At 43.5% G+C, this 23,569-nt stretch overlaps 1 protein-coding gene across 1 annotated transcript in view; it reads right to left on the bottom strand.

Annotated features, from left to right (window-relative positions):
• PTPRN2 (protein tyrosine phosphatase receptor type N2) overlaps positions 1-23,569 on the bottom strand; it is a 690,139-nt gene that overhangs the window by 147,356 nt on the left and 519,214 nt on the right. The gene's annotated exons all lie outside the window — the stretch shown is intronic.

Below are 23,569 nucleotides of genomic sequence, written 5' to 3'. Positions count from 1 at the left end.
CATGGAATCTTTTCTCCCCCTTTCATTTGGTACACTGAAATTTATCCCTTGCTTTGGTGCTTCACAACTTATCAGTTGCTGGACTAAAGAAGCCATGGTAAATACATAAAAATAGGCCTGTATGGACATCCAAATGGCACCAAATAATAAGCAAAATCAGGGTGATTTTCCCTCCATAAATATTCATACATTTCTATTTTAATAGAAAATTCAGGAGAGCAATGAGAATGTGATTCAGGCTTTCTTGAAGACCAAAGTAATTAATCTTGCTTAAATTTATCCACAAGAGGACCCAAGACTATAAGAGCCTATAGGATCTATAGTTCATGAAAGGAACTAGTATGAACAGGATCCTAGATACTATTAGGCCCTATCCACTAATTCAGATTTAATATCAATCCCCAAATAAGATTTTTATATGTAACAACAACAACAACAACAACACCTCAAATTCGACATGTTATAATACAAGTAATCAAATCGTTTCACATGCATTATCTAGTTGTAATTCTTACAATAACATGTAGGATAAATCAGTATATATTGAAAATGCCTGTTACACTCTGGGCCAGGGCGTGAGATAGTTGAACCCTCGGTAGCACGCTGTGACGAGTTTGCACGGCACTTTGAAGATAAAGTCGCTCAGATTCGTCATGAATTGGACACCACACTTAATGCAGCACCACTAGTAGAGGCGTTCAGAGCGCCGTCCGGCTCAGTTTTATTGGATGAGTTTCAGTTATTGAGGCCCGAGGATGTGGACAAGGTGCTTGGCCAAGTCCGGTCGACCACCTGTGTGCTTGACCCTTGCCCCTCGTGGCTCATTACATCAAATAAGGAGGGGATCGCCGGCTGGGTCCAGGAGGTTGTAAATGCCTCCTTGAGAGAGGGAGTGGTGCCGGCCTCTTTAAAAGAGGCGGTAATTAGACCACTCCTGAAGAAGCCTAATCTGGACCCGGAAGATGTTAACAACTACAGGCCGGTGGCTAATATCCCTTTCCTGGGCAAGGTGCTTGAGCGGGTGGTTGCAGGACAACTCCAGGCACTCTTGAATGAAACGGATTATCTAGATCCATTTCAATCGGGTTTCAGGCCTGGTTTTGGAACGGAAACTGCCTTGGTCGCCCTGTGGGATGACCTCTGTCGGGAGAGAGACAGGGGGAGTGCGACCCTGTTGGTTCTCCTGGACCTCTCAGCGGCCTTCGATACCATCGACCATGGTATCCTTCTGGATAGGTTGTCTGAACTGGGAGTTGGAGGTACTGCGTTGCAGTGGTTCCGCTCCTACTTGGATGGCCGATTCCAGAAGGTGGTGCTGGGGGATTATTGCTCTGTGCCGTGGCTCCTAAGCCATGGGGTTCCGCAGGGCTCTATTTTATCCCCTATGCTGTTTAACATATACATGAAGCCGCTGGGGGAGGTTATCCGGAGATGTGGACTGAGGTGTCATCAATATGCGGATGACACCCAGCTCTACCTTTCCTTTTCATCAAACCCAGGTGAGGCAGTGACTGTTCTGAACCAGTGCCTGGGCACGGTAATGGACTGGATGAGGGCTAACAAACTGAGACTCAATCCAGACAAGACGGAGGTACTGTTAGCGGGTGGTTCATTTGTCCGGCGAGGTGATGTTTGCCCTGTCCTGGACGGGGTTGCACTCTCCCTAAAGGATCGGGTCCGTAGTTTGGGGGTGCTCTTCGATCCAGAACTGTCACTTGAGGCACAGGTGAACTCAGTGGCAAAGAGCACCTTTTATCAGCTTAGGCTGATATACCAACTGCGCCCTTATCTGGACAGTGATAGCCTAGCTACAGTTATCCATGCCCTGATAACCTCTCGTTTGGATTACTGCAATGCGTTATACGTGGGGCTGCCTTTGAAAACGGTCCGGAAGCTTCAGCTGGTACAAAACAGGGCAGCCCGTTTACTAACAGGGACTGGCTGGCGAGATCACATTACGCCAGTCCTTTTACAACTTCATTGGCTGCCAGTCCAGGTCCGGGCCCGATTCAAAGTGCTGGTATTGACATTTAAAGCCCTAAACGGTTTGGGGCCAGGTTATTTGAAGGAACGCCTCCTCCCATATGTACCTACCCGGACCTTAAGATCATCTACAGGGGCCCTTCTCCGTGAGCCCCTGCCAAAGGAAGTGAGGCAGGTGGCTACTAGGAGGAGGGCTTTCTCCGCTGTGGCACCCCGGTTGTGGAATGAGCTCCCCAGAGAGGTCCGCCTGGCGCCTACACTGTACTCCTTTCGTCGCCAGCTGAAGACCTTTTTATTCACTCAGTATTTTAACACTTAATTTTAACTTAAATTTAAATTATACTGTTTTAACTCTGTATTTTAACCTTATATCAATTTTGCTGCGTGGTTTTATCCTGGTTGTGCTTTTTATATTGTATTTTGTATTTGTATTTTTAACTTGTTGGTTGTTTTATGATGATTTTAATTTTTGTGAACCGCCCAGAGAGCTTCGGCTATTGGGCGGTATAAAAATGTAATAAATAAATAAATAAAATAAATAAATAAATAAAAATGCGGGGTTGGGGGCTGAGGCTGAGAGAGAGTGGTTTGCCTGAGGCCACCAACTGAGTTCATGGCAGAGGCAAGATTAGGAATGTCCCGAGTGCCCAATTGGATCCGGGAGTCCAATGGAGTTCCTCGTGTCCACGCCCCCAGACCCAGGTAGGGAAGCTCGGCGCAGGTAGAGATGCGTGCTTGAGCACTGGCGTGGCCCCTGCAGAAATTGTGCACTTTCCCCCTGCATTAATGGTGGCCACCATTAACAAAGCGGCCGGGGGGGGGGAGTGCACAATTTCTAAAGGCTGTGGATATTTCACACTCCCCCCCCCCACTGCGTCAATGGTGGCTTCATGGCAGCCATTGACTCAGTGAGAGGGGGGGGATGACTTCCAGGGCACATGCAGCTTTAACTGGTGTGATGAAGAGGGAATTTCACCAGGTTCTCCGTATATACAAATAACACCTGCTGAAATTCCCTTTTCAATACAACTGTTAAAGATACAGGAGCCCTGTCCTCCTTTTCATATGGTCACCCTAGACAACAGGAGAGAGGCAAACCCAATGAAGTTGGCTTCTCAGGAAGGCTGATGGTGCCCCACTTTCTTTCTCTCCCTTTTCTGCAGCTTCAGCAAGGACAGCAAATCAGACGATTCTGGGGCTTATTGTAAAACAAATCCCCTGCACAAACTGAGAGAGCACTCTGGTTAACGCCCAACACTCCCTAGGTTTTGCAAGGAAGGTCTGTAAAGATGAACAATCTGCTCACCAAGTAATCTCTGAAAAGTATCTGGATACAGTTTGAAAACTACTGCCTTATGGTAGTTAACCTGAATTAGAAAATTTGCGCGAGTTATATAACTCGCATAACGTGCCCAGATCATTTTACTCATAAGGGAAGCGTTAGAAGGAAAACCATGAAAAAGAAGTAAAGAGAAGTAGTCTGTTGCTTTACTCCTGCTAGTGACACTGTGATGGCAGGCACACAGCTGAGGATGCCAGCTTCTGTTAGAATTGGCAGTTGTCCCCTGAAGTCCTTGGTATGTGTGCCTGAGCATGCATTCTAGTTACTCTTGTCTAGTATCTATTCTGAAATCATCCTTTAAAAGATGACTTTTAACTGTAGCCTTAAACCACAATCTACTAAACACAGAGCAACCTAGCCATGACATTTGCTTGACCCAGAAAATTGCTTGTTGAATTTGTACATTTTCCAGATGATTTGTGGGCGGTTTTTAGCATCAGCCTTTTTACAGCTGGATCCAGTGCTGAATTCAATAAACTTACTTCCAAGTAAGCATGCATGTCTTTTTGGGATCTAAGGTACAGTGCTGATTTATAAGAAGAGGTTGGAACAACTTCTACTTTTCAAAAATTAATTTTATCATCCTTTGTTATGACTGTTATAATCTACAATTGGATGGAACAGTACAAACAGAACGGGCTCCTGTGAAATCAGAAACAAATATTTTTAAAGTCTTAAACAGAAAAAGCCAACCCTTACAAATTACAGAGCAATAAATTCTGTGATTGTTCTGGTTTAGCAGGGAAGCCCTGTTCCATTGATGGCCTAGCTTCACCAAGGACTTGGGGCATCAAGTTCAGTGGATTCTGACCAAGCAGGAGTTAAGATTTCTCAGAGACAGGAACAAGAATAGAGTAGCACTACAGAGGGATCCAAGTGATGTTGGCACTGGAAGTGATGCTGGCTGAAAACCAGACAAACTTGCCTGTATGCTGCTCCAACAAGCAGCAGATTGGGGGGGGGGGTGAGCCTTAAGTATGGATTTGGCTTCCTTTAAGCTTGTTAGCCCCAGCTCCCTATTGACTGATGCCTTCTCCCTTAAAGGGGCCTGGTCTGTTTCATCGGCCTTGTGCTGCGATGACATGGAAGTAGCTATGGTTTCTTTGTTGCTAGAGTCCTCAGAATTTGAGGACAGCAATGCAACCTTCTCTGAACACAGGGGAGCTGGTTTATGGGGAAATAGATACTAAAGAGGTGGGAAACCCATGACACACTTCTGTAACTGAGCCCTCTTAAGTTAGGAGCTTTGTCCTCTGTGGATGAGGGATTAGGGTCCTGGACAGACAGTGATTAGAGCATTCCAGAAGTCTTTATCTAATCTAGCCATTCATATCCCACTTTTGCTCCTCAAAACAGCTGACCAGTCAAAAGGGGATAAAGTTGTATGTTTTCCTGTGCATCCCCTCAGCTCTTTGCCCATCATAACTCCATCTGCTGTTGGATCCTGCTATGGGGGAACCAGGAGTAGGCAAAGAGAAGAGAGAAGGGAGCTGCACAATAATATTATGCACATCACATGGTATTTTATTTATTACATTTATATACTGCCCCATAGCTGAAGCTCTCTGGGGGGTTTTCTGGTTCAGTTTAAGACTAATTCAAACTGGATTTTTAAAGCATTTCCACCAAACTGAGTTTTACACTATTATCTTACCCTTACAAAAGCCTTTTTTTAAAAAATAAAATAAAATGGTGACTCAGATTTGAAATTGGGTCCTCAAAATGTGCATGACTGGGGTCCTGTCACCTGCTTGGTTGCCTATTATCAAAAGGTAAAATGTGGTATGGTATTGAGAGAAGGATTTGCATAAATTGCTTTCAACTGCTGGCCATCACAGGTTAATGAAAGTGAAGGTGGCATGGAGAGGAGAAAGAATCAAGCTGCTTTGTGAGACTAATCCATTGTAACTCCTTCACTGCCACAGAATCATCTTTGAATTTGCTGAATTCTGCAACACAAGTCATGGGAGGTATCGCTACTGATCTCACTGGAAGCAAAGGGTTATATCTAAGCTTAAGAACATAAGAAGAGCCATGCTGGATCAGATTGAGGGTCTATCTAGTCCAGCACTCTGTTCCCACAGTGGCCAAACAGCTGCTGACCAGAGACCAACAAAGCTTAGTCCTACATAGAGTAGACCTACTGAAACGAATGGGACTTAAGTTAGACTAACATTGGTCTTACTGCTGATTAAACACTCTTTGGGCCTTTTTTGAGTACCAAGTATTCCTTCTGTCAATGGAAAGCATCTCTATCATAATGCATATGCACTATAGCACACATTTGGTAAATGGTATCTGTACCTGCAAAACAGAAGGGACTGGTACAGGTATAAGGAATTAGGACTGAGCAGGAAAAAGCTCATGCTTGTATGATGCTTCTCATAAATTCTAGATTTCTTTCGGAAGGCCTTTTTTGTTTTTGTTTTTTGAGTTGATGGCTGGAAATTTGTCCTCTCCCTTTAATTCACATCTAGGAAATAGAAACCAAATGCACAGTTACGAGATGAGGGATACTTGGCTCAACAATACTACAAACGAGAAGGATCTTGGAATTGTCGTAGATCACAAGCTGAATGTGAGCCAACAGTGTAATGTAGCTGCAAAAAAAGCAAATGCTATTTTGGGCTGCATTAATAGAAGTATAGCTTCCAAATCGTGTGAGGTACTGGTTCCTCTCTATTTGGTTCTGGTTCGGCCTAATCTTGAGTATTGCATCCTGTTCTGGGCACCACACTTCAAGAAGTTTGCAGACAAGCTGGAGCGTGTTCAGAGGAGGGCAACCAAGATGATCTGGCATCTGGAAACAAAGCCCTATGAAGAGAGACTGAAACAACTGGGCATGTTTAACCTGGAGAAGAGAAGATTGAGGGGAGACATGATAGCACTCTTCAAATACTTGAAAGGTTGTCACACAGAGGAGGGCCAGGATCTCTTCTCGATCATCCCAGCGTGCAGGACACAAAGTAATGGGCTCAAGTTACAGGAAGCCAGATTCCAGCTGGATATCAGGGGAAACTTCCTCACTGTTAGAGCAGTATGACAATGGAACCGGTTACCTTGGGAGGTTGTGGGCTCTCCCACACTAGAGGCCTTCAAGGTGCAGCTGCACAACCATCTGTCAGGTATGCTTTAGTGTGGATTCCTGCATTGAGGGGTGGGTTGGACTCGATAGCCTTATAGGCCCCTTCCAACTCCACTATTCTATGATTCTACTGTGGAAGCAGGAAATGGAATTTCTACCTCTTCTTTCTCTGGCCCTTTCAACTACGCTATCCTATCTGGCGTGTGATACACCTGGACCTTGCTTACTACAACAGGAAGTGGAGGGGGCTGTCAAAAGGAATCAGGAAGGAGCAGGAAGAAAAAGCTATGCCTGCTTCATCGTGTACCTCCTTGGTGAATATAAAATTACAATGGGAATCTCTAAGCTTGCAGCCTGGCAGCCCTAATCATTGTTCCAATTTGAGTTCTGTGTCATTTCCCACAAATTGTAGGTAGGATTTTGTTGCTGCTGTAGTTATGGTGGTAGAGAAGGCATATTCACATTTTGGAGTCAAGATGTGGGCTTCAGTTCAAAATAGTGGGTTTTGTACTTGCATTTTGAGTTTTATGTAAATTATCCTTAGAGCTGCCACTTTTAGGAGCACATGAAGCTGTCTTACACTGAGCCAAACATCTAGCTTGGTGAAGAAAAAACTGTAGGCCAAAACATCTGGGCAACCCCTGGTCTACTGACAGCAGCTCTCAATGGTTTCAGACATTTCCCATCCTAACTGGGGATGCTGCGGATTGAACCTGGACTTTTTGCATCCAAAACACATGCTCTGCTATTAAACTACAGTCCTCTCTCTTTCTGCTAGCAAGCCTCATGTACTCATTACAGCTGTATGGCAAACAGAAATTCAGCAATGTAGCTATCCCCAGCATGGAGATGAGGTACTGAGAAAAACTTCAACTACCCCCGGCTGGATCTACACAATTGCTTTAAAGTGCTTTATAACAGTTTTATAGCACTTTAAAGCAGTTAAAGCGCTTTATAACTGTTATAAAGCGCTTTGAAGCAGAAGTGTAGATCGAGCATTGATTCCAATTGTAGTACTGAAAATTGTGTCCATTCGCTCCATACTAATAGAACAAGATGCCTGAAGGATGTAAGTTGATGGCATGCATGCTTAGCAAAAGAGCCCACAGAAGATCACAACCTATAAAAATCAATTCTATATACCCTGGCTAGGACAACTTGTGACCCTCCAGATGCTTTTGCCTACAACCCACATGGTCCCTCATCATTGGCTATGCTAGCTAGGCCTATAGGCCAAAACTTCTGGAGAGCTACATGTTGCTCACCCCTGCTGTACACTGTGGCCATTTCTACACCAGCCCACTGTAGAGGGAGGGAGGGGGGAGGATCTCACAATATCCTGATCGTGAGATCTTTCCCTTAGTCCACATGTGGGCGCAACATCCCGGGAGGAAGGAGAGTGTCGCACCTCCCTTTTTTTTTTGAAGGAGCTGAGCACACATGCGCTACAACGAAAAGTGAGTGAGGTTTGTTTGTTGTTGCTGTTTTAAAAAAGCCCCAACCCTGCTCCTCCCCACCCCCGATTCCTCCCGGCATGGTTCCTAATGGGGATGAGGGAAGAAGCCAGGACGGGTGGCCACACCTCCCACGGTCTCAGGACGATCCCGGGACTGCGGGAAGAAATAGATTTTTCCCAGGGATTATTTATCCCTGGGAAAACCTGCACTCGTTCCCCCTGTCCCCAGGAGTCCCTGTGTGTCATTTGGATGCACAGGGACTTCGGGCTGGTATAGAAACGGTCTGTGTTTGCCTGCAATTCCTCTGTGTTTTATGAAAGTATGAAGGGACGTGTTGCTATGTCCCATCCTAAGTGATATTCTGTAGCTACTCAGGAAGGGTCTGGAGCGGAGCAATAGGGCACCTGCTTTGCATGTAGAAAGTCCCAGTTTCTATCCCCAGCACTTCCAGGTAGAGCAGGAACAATTCCTGCCTGAAACCCCAGACAATTGCTGCCAGTTCGTGTCACCAATACTGGGCTAGGTGGACCTGTGGTCTGACTCAGTGGCCCTGTTCAGAAGACACCTTAAACCACAGTGGTCTTCTGAACAGGGCCAGTATAAGGCTGCTTCTTATGTTCCTAATGCTCCTAGAATTTACCCAGAATTTCTTTAATAATGATTTCCTATTCACTTCTGCATGAGTATAGAATAGAATGGTTGACATATAAATTCTGGAATATAATTACTTACTTCTGGTACCGAAAAAAGCAAGAAGAGGGGGCACCAGTGCAGAAATGAAGACGTGCTATCTGAAAAAACAGCAAAAGCTTGGCTGATAGTTTGACTCAATATGTCAAGTTCAGTCCACCTCCCTGCATCATAACCCAACAATAACATTTGTCCTCTTCTGTCTGTAAGCCCTATTTGAGATGTGTTTCCATCTCCCTTCTTCTTCCCTGGCTCACTTATATCCTCAGATTCTTAGGCTTCAAGCCCTCTGAATGCTCAGCCCTCAGTGGAATGCAGTTCCTCCTGTCCCTTAATCCCATAGGAAGTTTTTCTCCCTGCCAAACTGACCTTTCGCTGCTCTCACAGCGGCTGCATTTTTTCTAAAAATTTTATAACTGACTAGTGGCAGGGTGATTTCTAGTTAATGTTAAGCTATATTCCGGGAGGCTCTACTTTATTTTGTAGTAATAATGTTTGGCCTAAGTACTTAAAAGAGTCTAGGCCAGGATTCAATTAGAACCATCATAACAAAGGAGATTTTTTGTGGGAGAATAATTCAAATCAGGCAATCAGGAGGGGTGGAAATTAAGAACCCCAGAAGATGTAAACTCATTTAGAAGCTGCTATTAAGTTTGGCATTCGCACAGCACAATCAGATGCATGTTTACTTAGACATAAGTTCGACTGCACTATATTCTGCAGTAAATATGTTTAGGATGATAGCAGCTAGAGCTTCAAGACTGCTCAGAAGTCAAAGCCCTTTGGCCTAGTAGACCTTTCATTTGACACCTTTGGTAATAAAATTGCTATAGTTATTAAAATAAAGAAACAATGCTCCACTCATCCCTTAGGTTTCGTGGCTGATTGTGGTTAACCACTGAGGAAGAAGTGGCAGTTTGAAGATGCTCAGAAGCATTTATTAATCTATTCCTGGACTGATTCCTGTGATTCGTGGCTAGGTCCCGGTGATTCAAGGCTCAAATGTAAGGCTCAATACTTTGATATGGGAGTCCCCCCTCCATCTCCCCCCAGACTTTCCTCTCTCCCAGTTTCAAGTTCTCCAGAAATAATGCACTCAGCCAGAGAAACACATAATTACATCATCTGTAGCAGAAGCATTACATCATATCAAAACTGGCTCTGCAGAAAGGCGTCCTGCAGGGAAGATGCTGTTACCTAGCAACTTCTGAGATGCGATTAACACTTTTTGAGCTTCTCCCTGTTGCTTTCATTCTCCCTTCCTCTCTCTCGCACACACACATTCCCCCTGTCTCTATTCCTCCCCCTCAGGTCCAAACTAGATGTGTTACACACTTATATGCATCTTTCTCCTATTTGGTTTTGCAGACATGCAGGCATCTGCATGTTTGAGTGAACAGGCAAGGGGAGAGAATGCTCAACCCTTTTCTCTGGCTGCTTTTCTGTTCAAATTGCCAGCCCCCCTGCCCCCCATACACAGTTTTCCCAACTACAATGACAAAAGCAACTGGAGGGGCTGCAATACTGAGAGAGAAAAAAACCTGGAGGGAAAACGCTTAAGCAGCCCCTTCCCACGCTGTTCCACTGTTCACATTCAGCTTACCAACCTATTTTTGGTGGTGGGCAGCATTGCGTGGAAGATAACACCTCACTACACATCCCATTCAATTTGGCCCTAACCCATTTGGTTTATGGTGACATTCTGACCCTCTGTATTGTAAATTTAAAAAGAGATATGTATGATAAACTACTAAAACCAGTTACTAATAAATGGGCTACTAATAAATGGCCTATTTCAGTAGGTTATGTGTTTTTATAGTGGCAAAAGTAAAGTTGCTGTGACCGTATAATGGAATCATTGCTTTGCCCAAGCAATGGGCTTCAGTGTCTCAGTTTTGCATTGGACTACATGTACCTGTCACTTGTTATAGCACCACAGTATCGGTTTGCCTGGTCCTAGGGCGTAGTTTGAAAACACATGATGCAGCAACCCTACTGAAGCTGAGCAGGCCTGTCCTTTGGTCACTACCGTCATGGGACACCAGCAAGGAACTGCATATATGTTGCTTTGAGTCCCATGATGGAGGTAGGTTTGGATATTAGGGAATTATTTATTTATAGAATCATTTATATCATACCTCATTCACCTAGGAAGGGCACTCAGAGGCTAGCTTATAAATATAATATAAAGAGTAAAATCATGCAACCACAAAATAATTAATACAACAAGCAAAATTGGAGCATTGATACTGAGTAGAATATGCACCTCTACCTTCAAGACCTCACCCAGCAGGAGAACATTATGCAAAAAGGCCTCTCCTTGGTGACTATAACTTGCAGACAGATTTATACAGGAGGAGATAGTCCTTCAGTTATCAGTACCAGAGCATCACTTTGATTGAGTTTACAGAATCAAACTTAAACATAACCATATTCAAGGATAAATCCCTGGTCAATTATGCTGTCTCAAAAATACAGTGGTTCCTCGATCCATATACTTTTTGTCACTGTGAAGAACCGACACAGTTTAAAGAATCAGGATGTTGCAAGATAGTAGAAAGTGAGAACGACATCTTTTTCTGGGCAATGATTTATTTATTTTTTAAAGAAAGATTAATGCTTTTAAATGGAAGTTTAAAAGTAATATTTGGAAATAAACATATGCAAATGAGCAACAACCCTTCCCACCCTCTGGCAGAGATGGCAGCTCTTTTAAGAATTCATGTAAAATAGTTTCACACTGGATTATCATTACTGTTTGTAAAGCATCTAACATTGGTTAGGATCTCCTAATGCGATTCTGTTGCCAGATTCTTGGGGAAGCAAGAATGTGAGGAGAAGGCAGAAAATGCAGCTATCTAATTCTTGTGCACTATGAGAAAAGTAAATTAAATTAAGATGAAGAAGGTAGCAAGAACATAGAGAAGGAAACGGGGTCTTAGTATACTGTGACGCATGGAATAAATTTCCGCATGGGGAAGTTCCACTTGGGATGGATGGGAAAACGTTTGGAAGCCCATGATGTTATTGTTTTAAAAATGCCTGGATAGATTCCCCACCCCATTTATTTTTGTTGCCCCAGGCCCCAAAACGAACGAAGGTAATAAAGCTGAGATTCTACCAAAATATCCCAAATACAATTCATTGATGTACTGAAGTAATATATTGTAACCATTCAAGTCCAGTGAAAAATCAGCTAAAACACATAATCAGCATAGAAATCTACTGGATCATTCAACATATCTGAAGCACTATGAAAAGGTCAAATAAATCCAAACTGCCCGTGATTCTATACTTTTCTTTTTAAATAAAATAAAATAAAATAAAATAAAACTATACCATGTAGAAGTTCTTTTAAATGTTTTAAAAAACTTTTTTTAAAGTCCAGGATTGTGTTAGGAGCCATATACTATGTAAATATTAATATTTCACCCCTAAATGTTTTTTCTGACTTACTTAAGAAATGGCTGTTTTCATTCTATCGCTAAAAAAGAATGCACCAGCCATGTATATACCAAAGATCAGCTCATGGGGTTTAAGAACAGCTGAAATATCACAGAGAGTGAGGTTTTAATGTTAAAATGTTTACACATTCTGGTATAATGGCACCACCATTGTCATACTTGCTGTTGGAGAGTCCATAGTAGCAGATAATTATTTCACAGGTGAAAGACGTTTACAATATCAGCTAAATAATTGCTGAAATCCTAGTTTACATGTGTGCACATTCCATTGAAAACACAGGAATTTCCATATGCAAATTATTATTATTATTATTATTATTATTATTATTATTTATTTATTTATTTATTTATATAGCACCATCAATGTACATGGTGCTGTACAGATTATACACAGTAAATAGCAAGACCCTGCCGCATAGGCTTACAATCTAATAAAGTTGCAGTAAACAATAAGGAGGGAAAGAGAATGCAAACAGGCACAGGGAAGTGTAAACAGGCACTGGGTAGGGTGAAGCTAACAGTATAGAGTCAGAACAAACTCAATATTTAAAAGCTATAGGGAAAAGAAAAGTTTTTAGCTGAGTTTTAAAAGCTGTGATTGAGTTGGTAGTTCTCAAGTGTTCTGGAAGAGCGTTCCAGGCGTAAGGGGCAGCAGAAGAAAAAGGACGAAGCCGAGTAAGGGAAGTGGAGGTCCTTGGGCAGGCGAGAAGCATGGCATCAGAGGAGCGGAGAGCATGAGCGGGGGAATAGTGTGAGATGAGAGAGGAGAGATAGGCAGGAGCTAGACCGTGAAAAGCTTTGAAGGTCAACAGGAGAAGTTTATATTGGATTCTGGAGTGTATTGGGAGCCAGTGAAGAGATTTCAGAAGTGGAGTGACATGGTCAGAGCGGCGGGCCAAGAAGATGATCTTAGCGGCAGAGTGGTGGACAGAGACCAGCGGACTGATGTGAGACGAAGGAAGGCCAGAGAGAAGAAGGTTGCAGTAGTCCAACCGAGAGATAACCAGTGCGTGAACGAGAGTCTTGGCAGAAGAGACAGACAAAAATGGTCGAATCCTGGCAATATTATACCGGAAGAAACGACAGGATTTAGCTACTGCCTCGATATGAGGAATAAAGGAGAGCGAGGAATCAAATATAAAGCCAAGACTACGAGCTTCCTTGACCAGAGAGAGCGTGACATCGTTGACAGTAAGAGAGAATGAGAGGTGAGGAGAAGGTTTAGGAGGAAAAACAAGCAGATCCCTTTATCAGGCGGATCAGACCAGGATCCATCTAGTCATTCTGTCCACGCAGGGTAGTATGCAACAGGGCCTGCCCCTTCTAGAAAGGCCTGCTTTGTGCGTGTGTGTGTGTCAGGGCTTGCCCCTGGAAATGCAATATCATGCCATGCATGGACCTGAGTTGGCAGGGCTGTGCACACCCAGACCAGGGGCTGGCTGCACCCTATTGGATACTACCCACAATGATCAGCCAGGTAACCAGCCAGCTGCCCATTGGAAACTCACAAGCAGGACATGAGTGCAACAGCACCTTTCTGCCTATGTTCCCCAGCAACTGCTTTATATAGGCATACAGCCTTTGATAGTGGAGGCAGCCTGTAGCCATCGGGAGGACTATTAGCCATTGATAGCCTTATTGTCCATGAATTTGTTCAATTCACTTTTAAAGCCATCCAGAGTGGTGGCTGTCACTATATCTTGTGGAAATAAATTTCATAGGTAAAGTATGCATTGTGTGAAGAAGTACTTCCTTCATGGGATGACCCAGGGTTCCAGTATTATGAGAGAGGGAGAAAATGTCTCCCTATCCACTTCCTCCACACCATGCATAATTTTATACAAGTCTATTCTCTCCCCTTTTCTCCAAGCTTAAAAATCCTTTACTAATTATGCCTAACATGGAATTTGCCTTTTGCACAGCAGCCACCCATTGATGTGGGATGAGCAAGTAACATGTTTACTTCCCATACAATGTCTGACTCTCGTGATCCTCAGCTGAGCAACAGATAAGGATGGGGCAGGTTTTTGTTCAGTTTGCATTTTACTATGAACGTACCACATTCGCATTTACTGAATCAATGTGTGAACTGGAATGCAGTAATTATTCATTCTTCTCAGAATTTTGCAATGCAGTTCTCCAAACAACAACAATAAAGTTCATATTAGGGAAAGAGTGCACAAAAATGTGTATATTACTGAAAATATATATTTAAAAGCATTATCTAAGAAGAAACTGCCTGCATAAAATGTGTATATTAGGCAAAAAAATTGTATTTTAGGAGAAATAACCAAATATGCATCTCAGTTTTTTTTTTAAAGTTGCAACTGATGCAGAACAGGATGGAACAAAGTGAATACTGGAAAAAATGAGCAAATTGGACACATTTGTCCATCCCTAGCAGCAGCAGGATGAACAAGCTGGATCAGGAAGGCCTGTGGTGCAAGATGTGCAGCCTATTAGCCAGGAGCCCCTTTCACCAGTGACCCCCAAACCCGGACCTCTAGAGATAGCACCTCCTGAGCCAGGTTCTCCTGAGGAGCCAGTCACCTTTACCCCAAGGGCCTCATACACCTCAGTGCCTGCTCCCCAGTGTAGGCAACAGAAGAGATGGAAGCTGAATGCGAAGAACTAGAAAGCTTGCCTCCAGGCCACAGGTCTACTCTGTTAAGGCTTCCTGCTCTTCAGTTGCTCTTCTTTCTGAAGAGTCAGCGCCTGGGACGATTGGTCTGGCCCAAGTGGGATAAAAGGCCTCAGTTGAATTCCAGAGGTTGTTGGAGCTATCCAAGGCTCTGCACCTCCAGGCTGACCCAACCTGCCTCAGGCATCCAATGTTTCCTATGGACGCCTGCTTTTTATTAGGACAGGACACTGACCCTCCTGGGGTGGGGCTATTTAAAACACTGGTATGAGAAGCTATTACATTTACTAGACCCACCAGGAAAACACAGGATCTGACCATATGGAAACATCCACCAAGGAAATAAGAAATAGGCCACATAGACTATATTAAAGGCAAGTTGTCTTTGCACCTAGGTGGGAACTCTAACATACAAGCAGCTGCATAGGAACTTCCCTGGGAAAATGTATGTACTCAGTGCACGAAACCAGCTTGCAGAAAGCACAATTTGGAATGGTCACATGTGTGGGCCAGAGGGCCACCAGTCCAGCGCAGACTGATGTGTGTTTGAATTATGGAACAGAATGCTCGGGATTCTGCATTTGATAGAGAGAAATCTTGCCTAAGTAATCTCATTCTATAATGAACTATGTAGTCTAAGGTGTCATAAGCATTTTTGTCTCTGTGGCTGTAACAAACATAGCTTATGCAATGGCAAAAGATGGAACAAGTGAAAAAGAGCTTTAAAGTGAGTTGAATTGCTTCATATAAATACAGATATTTTAGAAGCACTAGTAGATGTCTGATACCTGATGAAATGTTTTCCCTCTGTCCTAGAGCCATCCTTGCCACCTGAAGATCTGTTCTGGAGTGTGTCCCAGCCCTCCAGAGCAGCTTTTAGGGTGCATAGGACACTGCAGAAGGGGCGGGATTTCCCCTCACGTAGTTCCACTGACGGAACTGCTTCTATCATAATAATGGCAATGGTGGATACAATCCATGTTGTCTGTTGAACTTGTATAGTGTTTTATCCTGTGTTTTATTCTGTGTTTGTGTATAATGGCAATTTGCTAAGACATAATAAAGAACGTCTGATGACTACTTCAGGCTTCATATAGTAAATGGTAATATAATGGGTTTGTTAAATGGGATTATTTATTTATTATTTATTCAAATATTTGTATCCTGCGCTATATCACTGGGATCTCAGGGCAACATACAGATAACTTCAAAACAATGTAAAAGTAATATACACAGCTAAAAAAAGTATTAAATTGCTAACGAATTAAAACCAGTAGAATTTTTTTAAAAGCAATAACAAGAATTAAAACTATGTGTGACCATGGAGAATGTAGCCCTCAAAGGCTTTGATAAAGAGCCATGTTTTAACTTGGCACCAAAATGTCGGTGCCAGTCAGGCCTCCAAGGCAAGGGTATTCCAAAACCGGGGTGCCACAACAAAGAAAGCCCTCTCCCATGGCCCACCGTAATGTAGGTCTCACGTTGGTGGGATGCAGAGGAGGGCTCCTCCAACAGATTTCAAATCTTGGGCAGACACTTATACGGAGAGCTGCTCCTTCAAGTACCGAGGTCCCAAGCCGTTTAGGGCTTTAAATGTCATTGCTAACTCCTTATGTACAACTCCCTAGCAGGGCTCTAAAATACAGGGCTGCAGCAGGCCGCCTTCTAGTCCAAGGAAAGAGAGGCTGAGGGCAGGGTGCACAATGAATTCACTGTCACTAGTGAATTCATTTTCACTAGTGAGTGTTCAGTCTACTTGAGGAGAGAACTACCTTATATATTTTTAATTCAGCGAATATTCCAGTATCCAGAAATCGCTGCCGTCTAAAGACTACTTTACAACATGGGGGTTGGTCCCACGATCTGCCTTCTACAAGAGAATACTCCCAGAAGGTCCCTTTGCTACGTTTGGGGGGATTCTTCCTTTCCCTCCACAGCACAGCTCATCCCATTCAGCAGAGTCCCCTGACTCACTGTGTAGCATTTTCAGGGGGATGGATGTACAACTCCCTAGCAGGGCTCTAAAATACAGGGCTGCAGCAGGCCGCCTTCTAGTCCAAGGAAAGAGAGGCTGAGGGCAGGGTGCACAATGAATTCACTGTCACTAGTGAATTCATTTTCACTAGTGAGTGTTCAGTCTACTTGAGGAGAGAACTACCTTATATATTTTTAATTCAGCGAATATTCCAGTATCCAGAAATCGCTGCCGTCTAAAGACTACTTTACAACATGGGGGTTGGTCCCACGATCTGCCTTCTACAAGAGAATACTCCCAGAAGGTCCCTTTGCTACGTTTGGGGGGATTCTTCCTTTCCCTCCACAGCACAGCTCATCCCATTCAGCAGAGTCCCCTGACTCACTGTGTAGCATTTTCAGGGGGATGGATGTACAACTCCCTAGCAGGGCTCTAAAATACAGGGCTGCAGCAGGCCGCCTTCTAGTCCAAGGAAAGAGAGGCTGAGGGCAGGGTGCACAATGAATTCACTGTCCCTGAATACAACACAACCAGAACAGAGGAAGGCGATGTGCTTGTTTATTGGTCCTGTACGTCTATCCATTTGTGCGCCCAGGAAGATGAGAGAGCAGGGTTCTAGGGTCAGAGAGGTGTGAGGCCCTCTTAAATTTGCTATTGCATGGTCTCATTCTCTTCCTTTGCCCTGGAGTGAATTTATTCTCCTGTGGTAGATTCTACTTTATGCGCTGAGTGCTCCTTCTGTCTCTCAGCTAGAAATACAAGCTAACTAGCAGCATCCATATTAGGCAGAAGTGAGTGAAAAGCCTTCAAGGACATTTACTTCTTCGTGACCTTTGCATGTATCACAGCATTTGTTCCCCCTAAGGGTATTGTTGGGTAAATGCTCCTCGGGTGGCTGGAACCGGAAGCAGCTTTATTTTTTCTTTGTTTGATACAACTCATGTGTAGAAAAAGCAGCAGCAAGGACAGGAAGTCAGGACTGATTCAGAAATACATTCCAAGCGGTGAAAAGAAAACTCGATTTTTCTGGGACAAGAAGCAAGACACACAGTTCAATGCTAAAGTACACGTTTTGTATGCAGAAAGTTCCAGCTCCAGTCCACGGCATCTCATGTACCAGGGATTAGAACAGATAATGCAGGACTAGGAAAATCAGTGGCATGACTCAGTATAAGGCAGCTAAAGGTGTTCTTATGAAATCGAAGGAGAGGAGACAAGCTGGAGCTCATTCCTTGGATGGATTTAGTGCCTCCCTGCAGGTATACCTTTTTGCAGGGTTTTAGAGGTGAGGTGGAAGAGTCACATAGCTACACATTTGCATACTTCACAAGGTCGGGTCAATGCATCTTGCAGAAGGTCTATGTAAGTTTGTCACTTAGTAGATTTTGCAGAGTTCTGTTCTAGGTAAGTAGTCCAAGCAGGCAGGATAAGGAAAAGTACGGGAAAAGGCTAGCCTAGGAACAAATGAGCTCAGAGAGAAATTAGGATCTGGGAATCCCACACAGGCCTTCATACACACTCAGGCCTTAGCTAGACCTAAGGTTTATCCTGGGATTGTCCTGGGGTCATCCCTGTTCATGTAAATAACACACAGGATATCCCGGGAGCAGGCAAGGACGATCTCGGGATAAACCTTAGGTCTAGCTAAGAGACTACGGGTAGGAAGACATTGTGTAGGACTGCGCAGTGACATCTCCCATCAAAGGGATGAGAAATGCAACAAGATTAGGGCTAATTGGGCCTCAAAAGGCACCAGGTCTGCGAGGAAAAGGCGTAGTTCCAGGAGCAAGCTCCCAGAATTCCTGGTTTGAGATCCCATTTGGTTGCAGCAGGCCTGACAACAGCCTTCACAAGGGCTGGTGGGGATACCTGTGGGGGTGAGGGAGGCTCATGTGTTCCAGATTAAGTTTTTTGTTATGGATCTGCTTTTTTCACTATTTCAAAGCAAACCCCCCCTCCCCCTTGAAATATTTGCCATCCTAAATAATTTCTCACGGAGTTTTAGCGGTTCAAACAGTAGCAGCATCCATCTTATGAAGGCCACAGATTTCTGAACAACAGGGATTGAACCAGAGCAGATTTGCTCCCCGCGCAAAACAATACGAGCGAATGTCTGCTGTGGCTGGAGAGCAGGCAACCTCCTGCTTTTTGCATCGTGTGTGCTCGTGAATACCAAGGAACCAATCTAATACCACCTAAAGCTCCATTCACTTGTCAGCTTTATAGCTCTCCAGTCACCAGGGTTCCTTAGCCAAAGTCATGCTGCCCTGCGAAGGAGGAAATCAATGGGGGTTAAAAATGCTCACATGGAGGCTTGGTGTTGATCCATGCGGCCATTAATTTAAGCCATTTGGGAAGGCTTAAAAGCAAGCTAATTATTTTCTGTTTGCAATTCTAGTGCTGGCTAATACACAGAGTACCAGCTAGTCTATAAGGAAATGTAAACCTGTCAGTTGACTGCTAAGTCACCCCGCTTATACAGCAGCTGCAATTAGAAAGTTATTAAGCTGGAGTCCCTTCAGCAAGGGCTACATCTGAATGACTATGCTGATAGTACAATCCATTAGATTGCTCCCATTTATAGCTGGGTTGGAGTACTATCAATTTTTAATAGTATTAGCCAGAACAATAAGCCTGCACAGGCTGTCTAGACAGTTAACCCACAGCTTAACTTTTGACTAAGTAAATACACACAATGTACTTGTTTTCTTTTAAATTTGCCCATCACAGTCTTATGCAGGCATGGGCAGGTATCAGGCTGCAGTGGTGACTGAGAAGGTCCAGCAAAACCATTCCAATCTAGTACCTTGTTGAACGTTTATGATGTTCAGTTTTCAATACGAAAACTGCTCTTTTGAGAGGCCTAAAGGCAGCTTAGTGCAACTTGGAAGCATGTGTGTGTGTGTGTGTGTGTGTGTGTGGAGGTGGGGTGGGGGTATATTTGGTACCATCCACAGCACTTTTGTACCTGAAAAGCGCAGGTATATTAGTTATCGCTATGATACTGGGGAAAGTAAAGTCATCCAGTCCTTAAACTACTATAGGGAAGATGTAAGAACTGGCTCACATACGTGAGTGGATATTTTTTCTATCCAGAGTTCCTTCATGTAGTGGATTATGTATTGAAACTTTTGAGTAAACCAAAATACGTGACAATGGTGTGCCATTTTCACAACTGCATCATCATCATCAACATCATCATCATCATCATCATCTGCCTGACCTCTTATTTATTTTCCCAACTCCAGCTTTCATCTTAACTTGTTGCTTATTTCCTTTCCATAAAACTCAATATCCACTATGCCTTTGCCATCCACCTCATATGATCTGTCCCCAAATAAGAAAACTGACATGGAAAAGCAAATGAAAATATATCTCATCATATACAGGAGTTCTAGAGAAAGTTTAAAATATTACATTTTTCAAGTATGGGAATGTCATTTTCAAAATTCTGTTTTTTAAAAATGCATGGTAACAATAAGGCAAGGTGTGCTTTGATTAGCAGGAATTTATTAACCACACCGTTTATTTGATGTCAAATATTTATCCTCTTTTCCAGTAATAGTGGTTTTCATGCTGCATAATCTGCTGAGCAGCAAAGGCATTTTCAAACATTTCACTCAAAGTTTAATTATTTGTTAATCACAATTATTTAATGTGTTAAAGAGTTTTCCTTTGGGGGGAGTATTCTGTTTTGCTTTAGTGACATAATATGGACTGAAAACTAATTTGGGCTTAGCAGGAAGAAACTTAACTAAGTCCGTATTTACTTTATTGTCTAAAGGAATAATAGACAGTAATTTGAATTCCTCAAAATTGGCTTTTATAAGATGTTTGAAGCATTAGTGCTAATTGGCACTGATTCAAGGGATGGCCTGAAATGTTTACTTCTTCGTTTTTTTAGGAGCCTGAATGTGTATTCATAAATGAAGAAGCAACAAGCTGGTCAATAACCTTACATTAGCTTTACAGGGTGACTGCTTTGAGAAAGGAATGTGGGTCAGGTCCCATCTCCAGCCCTCTACACTCTTCCTGCCTGTTGGTTGCAACGGGGGGAGAAGCTGGCTCTCCTCTGGACACAGGATTTGACCCTGCACCCTCCAGTAGTTGATCCAGAATAACATAAGCTAAATATTTCTGCTTTTTGAGAGGCAGATCCATGTGGCAGCATTCTCACCCACTCTCTTCTATATTGTATTGTAAAATAGGAAGTGTGGGAATCAATACCTGAAAAAAGAAGTAAAATGTGGCACCCCTTTTCTGCTCTTTGAAGAAGTGCCCCACAACTTGAAAATGTGTGGCTAATGTCTCGTGATGACATGAAAACAACATTACTGCTGCAAAAAGTTTCTAATACTAAGGTCAGAGGCTTGACCTCGTCGTTCTCAGGGTGCTTCCATCCGCCCCCAGTGCACCCCGAAAACGATAGTGTAACTCGCCTGCAAAAGAGCCGAGGAAGAAGCATCCTTGACGGCGACGGCGCTGTCACCCAACTCCCTCCTCGCCAGCCGGCTCGGAGAGCTTGGCAGAAGAAGGCGGGGTGGAGAGCGGAAGAAGCTCTCCACCCTGCCTTCTTCCCCTGAGCTCTCCATCCCAGCCGGCGAGGAGGGAGTTGGGTGGCGCCGGCGCCGGCAAGGACGCTTCTTCCTCGGCTCTTTCACAGGCGAGTTTCGGGGTGCACTGGGGGCGAATGGAAACGCCCTGAGAATGACGTGTGGATTCCCCCCTGGTCCTTATGTCTTTCTTAAAATTTTACATAAACACACACACACACACCTGTCCTGTCTATTAATAAACAAGTTCCTTCATCAGCAATCCATTCCCGGGATTATAACCCTACCAATTGTCTCGCATTGTGCAGCTCTTTCGTCTTTTTTTCCTTAAGAGACTTTCTGTAGCAAGAATAAAGATGGTAGGAAAACACTGCAGGGTTACAAAGTGGAGGATGACAACGTTTGGACTCCTTCATAAAATTCCTCGCCCAGAAGCACCCCTATTCTGTCTTCATCCCAGTTCTACCCCGAAACCTTATTTCTTTTTAAAACAGCCATCTTGAAAGTAGACTACGCATAACTGCATATGCAGATTTACAAACCATGGTGAAAGTATACTACTGCCAGGAACAGTGGCAACTTGCTTCTCTTTACTAGTTGCTGGGGAACAGCAGGAGTCAAAGGCTAATGGGTTATGTACTGCTTGTGGGCTATCCATGGGCATCTGGTTGGCCACTGTGGGAATCAGGCTACTAGATGAGATCAGCCTTTGATCTAATCTAGCAGGTTTCTTTTGCAATATACTCTGAACTTGATGTACTTCCAGATGGAGGGCTCCTAGCACTAGAAATCTGATGGCATTGTGCACCTATTCTGCTTTTTCCTCCTTAATGGATTTTTTTCTGGTATGAAAAAAGATGGATGGAGTAGTATGAAAAAAACAGAAGAGTTTCAAATGGAAGATGCCAATATCTTCCGTTTGAATACCCATCCCCCATAAAATTCCATGTTTGAAGCAGGGTGATTGCAGGGTAAAAAGCCTTGTCTGGAAACACCCTTCGAACGAGAGCATATTCACTTTATCACTGCATTTGTTGTGGTACAATCTAGCATGCAGGCCTTTCTAAAGACCTGACGGAGGTCGTTCTCTAGCTAGAAGCCAAGTACCACGATAATGTATGATTATATCTTTAACTGGATGGTAGCTTCTCAGTCCCTCCAAGGGTGCCTCAACTGAGGAAGCCAATGGCCGTCAGATGTCGTTGACCCTACATTACTTCTCCTTAAGCTTGTAACACTTTAAACTAGTTACTAATGTGTAGCCTGGTTCAAGCAGGGGAAGGGGGGGTTGCCATTCTAGGGAATAAGGGCTGAATTCTTGTTATAAAGAAATAAAGGGCTATATGGTTTCGGAAAGGAGGATACCATGCAATAACATACGACTGCACCCCACACCCCCAGGATCCTGTAATACACAATGTGTACATTCCTTTTTGGCACAGGCTCATGTGCCCCCTTTACTTCCTTACAAGAAAAACAGTACTGGGAAGGAGTCAGGTATATTGAAGGTCAACTTGAGATGCTCGTATGGAGAGCCCTGAGAAGTACCTGGTTTAAGTTTGGCATTGTGACCAGTATAGTATGGTATGTAGTGAGAACAAAGACAGTATAGTGGGCAGGCTAAGATGGAGAAAAACCAATTCAGATCTCCATTCTGGTACGAAGTGGGGATTTCAGCCCCACAGAACTGTACTAGAATAAATTGGGGTGCTGGTGGTGAGGAGGGAACGATAAACACCACCTTCAGCTCCATGGAGGAAAGTTGGGAGTATAAATGTAATAAATAATAAACACATAAAGGCTGTGAAATTAAAGTTTTGCGCAATATATTGCTCAAAATTATAATTAAAAAATCCCGAAGGACAGTTACTGCTTCTCCACTCGTATGCTTAATACTTTGGCAGCAATCAATCAAGAGTCATGCATAATCAATTTGAAAAACTAAGCATGGGAAATGAGGATATGTTTTCGTGAGTAGAAACAGGAGGTAGACAATAACCCTTTTTGCTTTTCCACTACTAATGCAGTAGGGTTTATTTTGAATGAAGGCAGTATGAGCTTAAATTAAATGTCAAATATAATTTAACTTTAAAGCATGAAGTGGCTGACTGTGTTCGTGGAGGAACTGGCAGCCCTCCTGAGTGGTTAATTGCCATCTACCCAATAGCGAGCTATAAAAAGATCACTCATTTTCACTAGTGAGTGTTCAGTCTACTTGAGGAGAGAACTACCTTATATATTTTTAATTCAGCGAATATTCCAGTATCCAGAAATCGCTGCCGTCTAAAGACTACTTTACAACATGGGGGTTGGTCCCACGATCTGCCTTCTACAAGAAAATACTCCCAGAAGGTCCCTTTGCTACGTTTGGGGAGATTC

This window comes from Elgaria multicarinata, chromosome 1 (genome assembly GCF_023053635.1).
Source record: "Elgaria multicarinata webbii isolate HBS135686 ecotype San Diego chromosome 1, rElgMul1.1.pri, whole genome shotgun sequence".
Lineage (NCBI taxonomy): Eukaryota > Metazoa > Chordata > Lepidosauria > Squamata > Anguidae > Elgaria > Elgaria multicarinata.
This window is presented reverse-complemented; position numbering and strand designations above follow the sequence as displayed.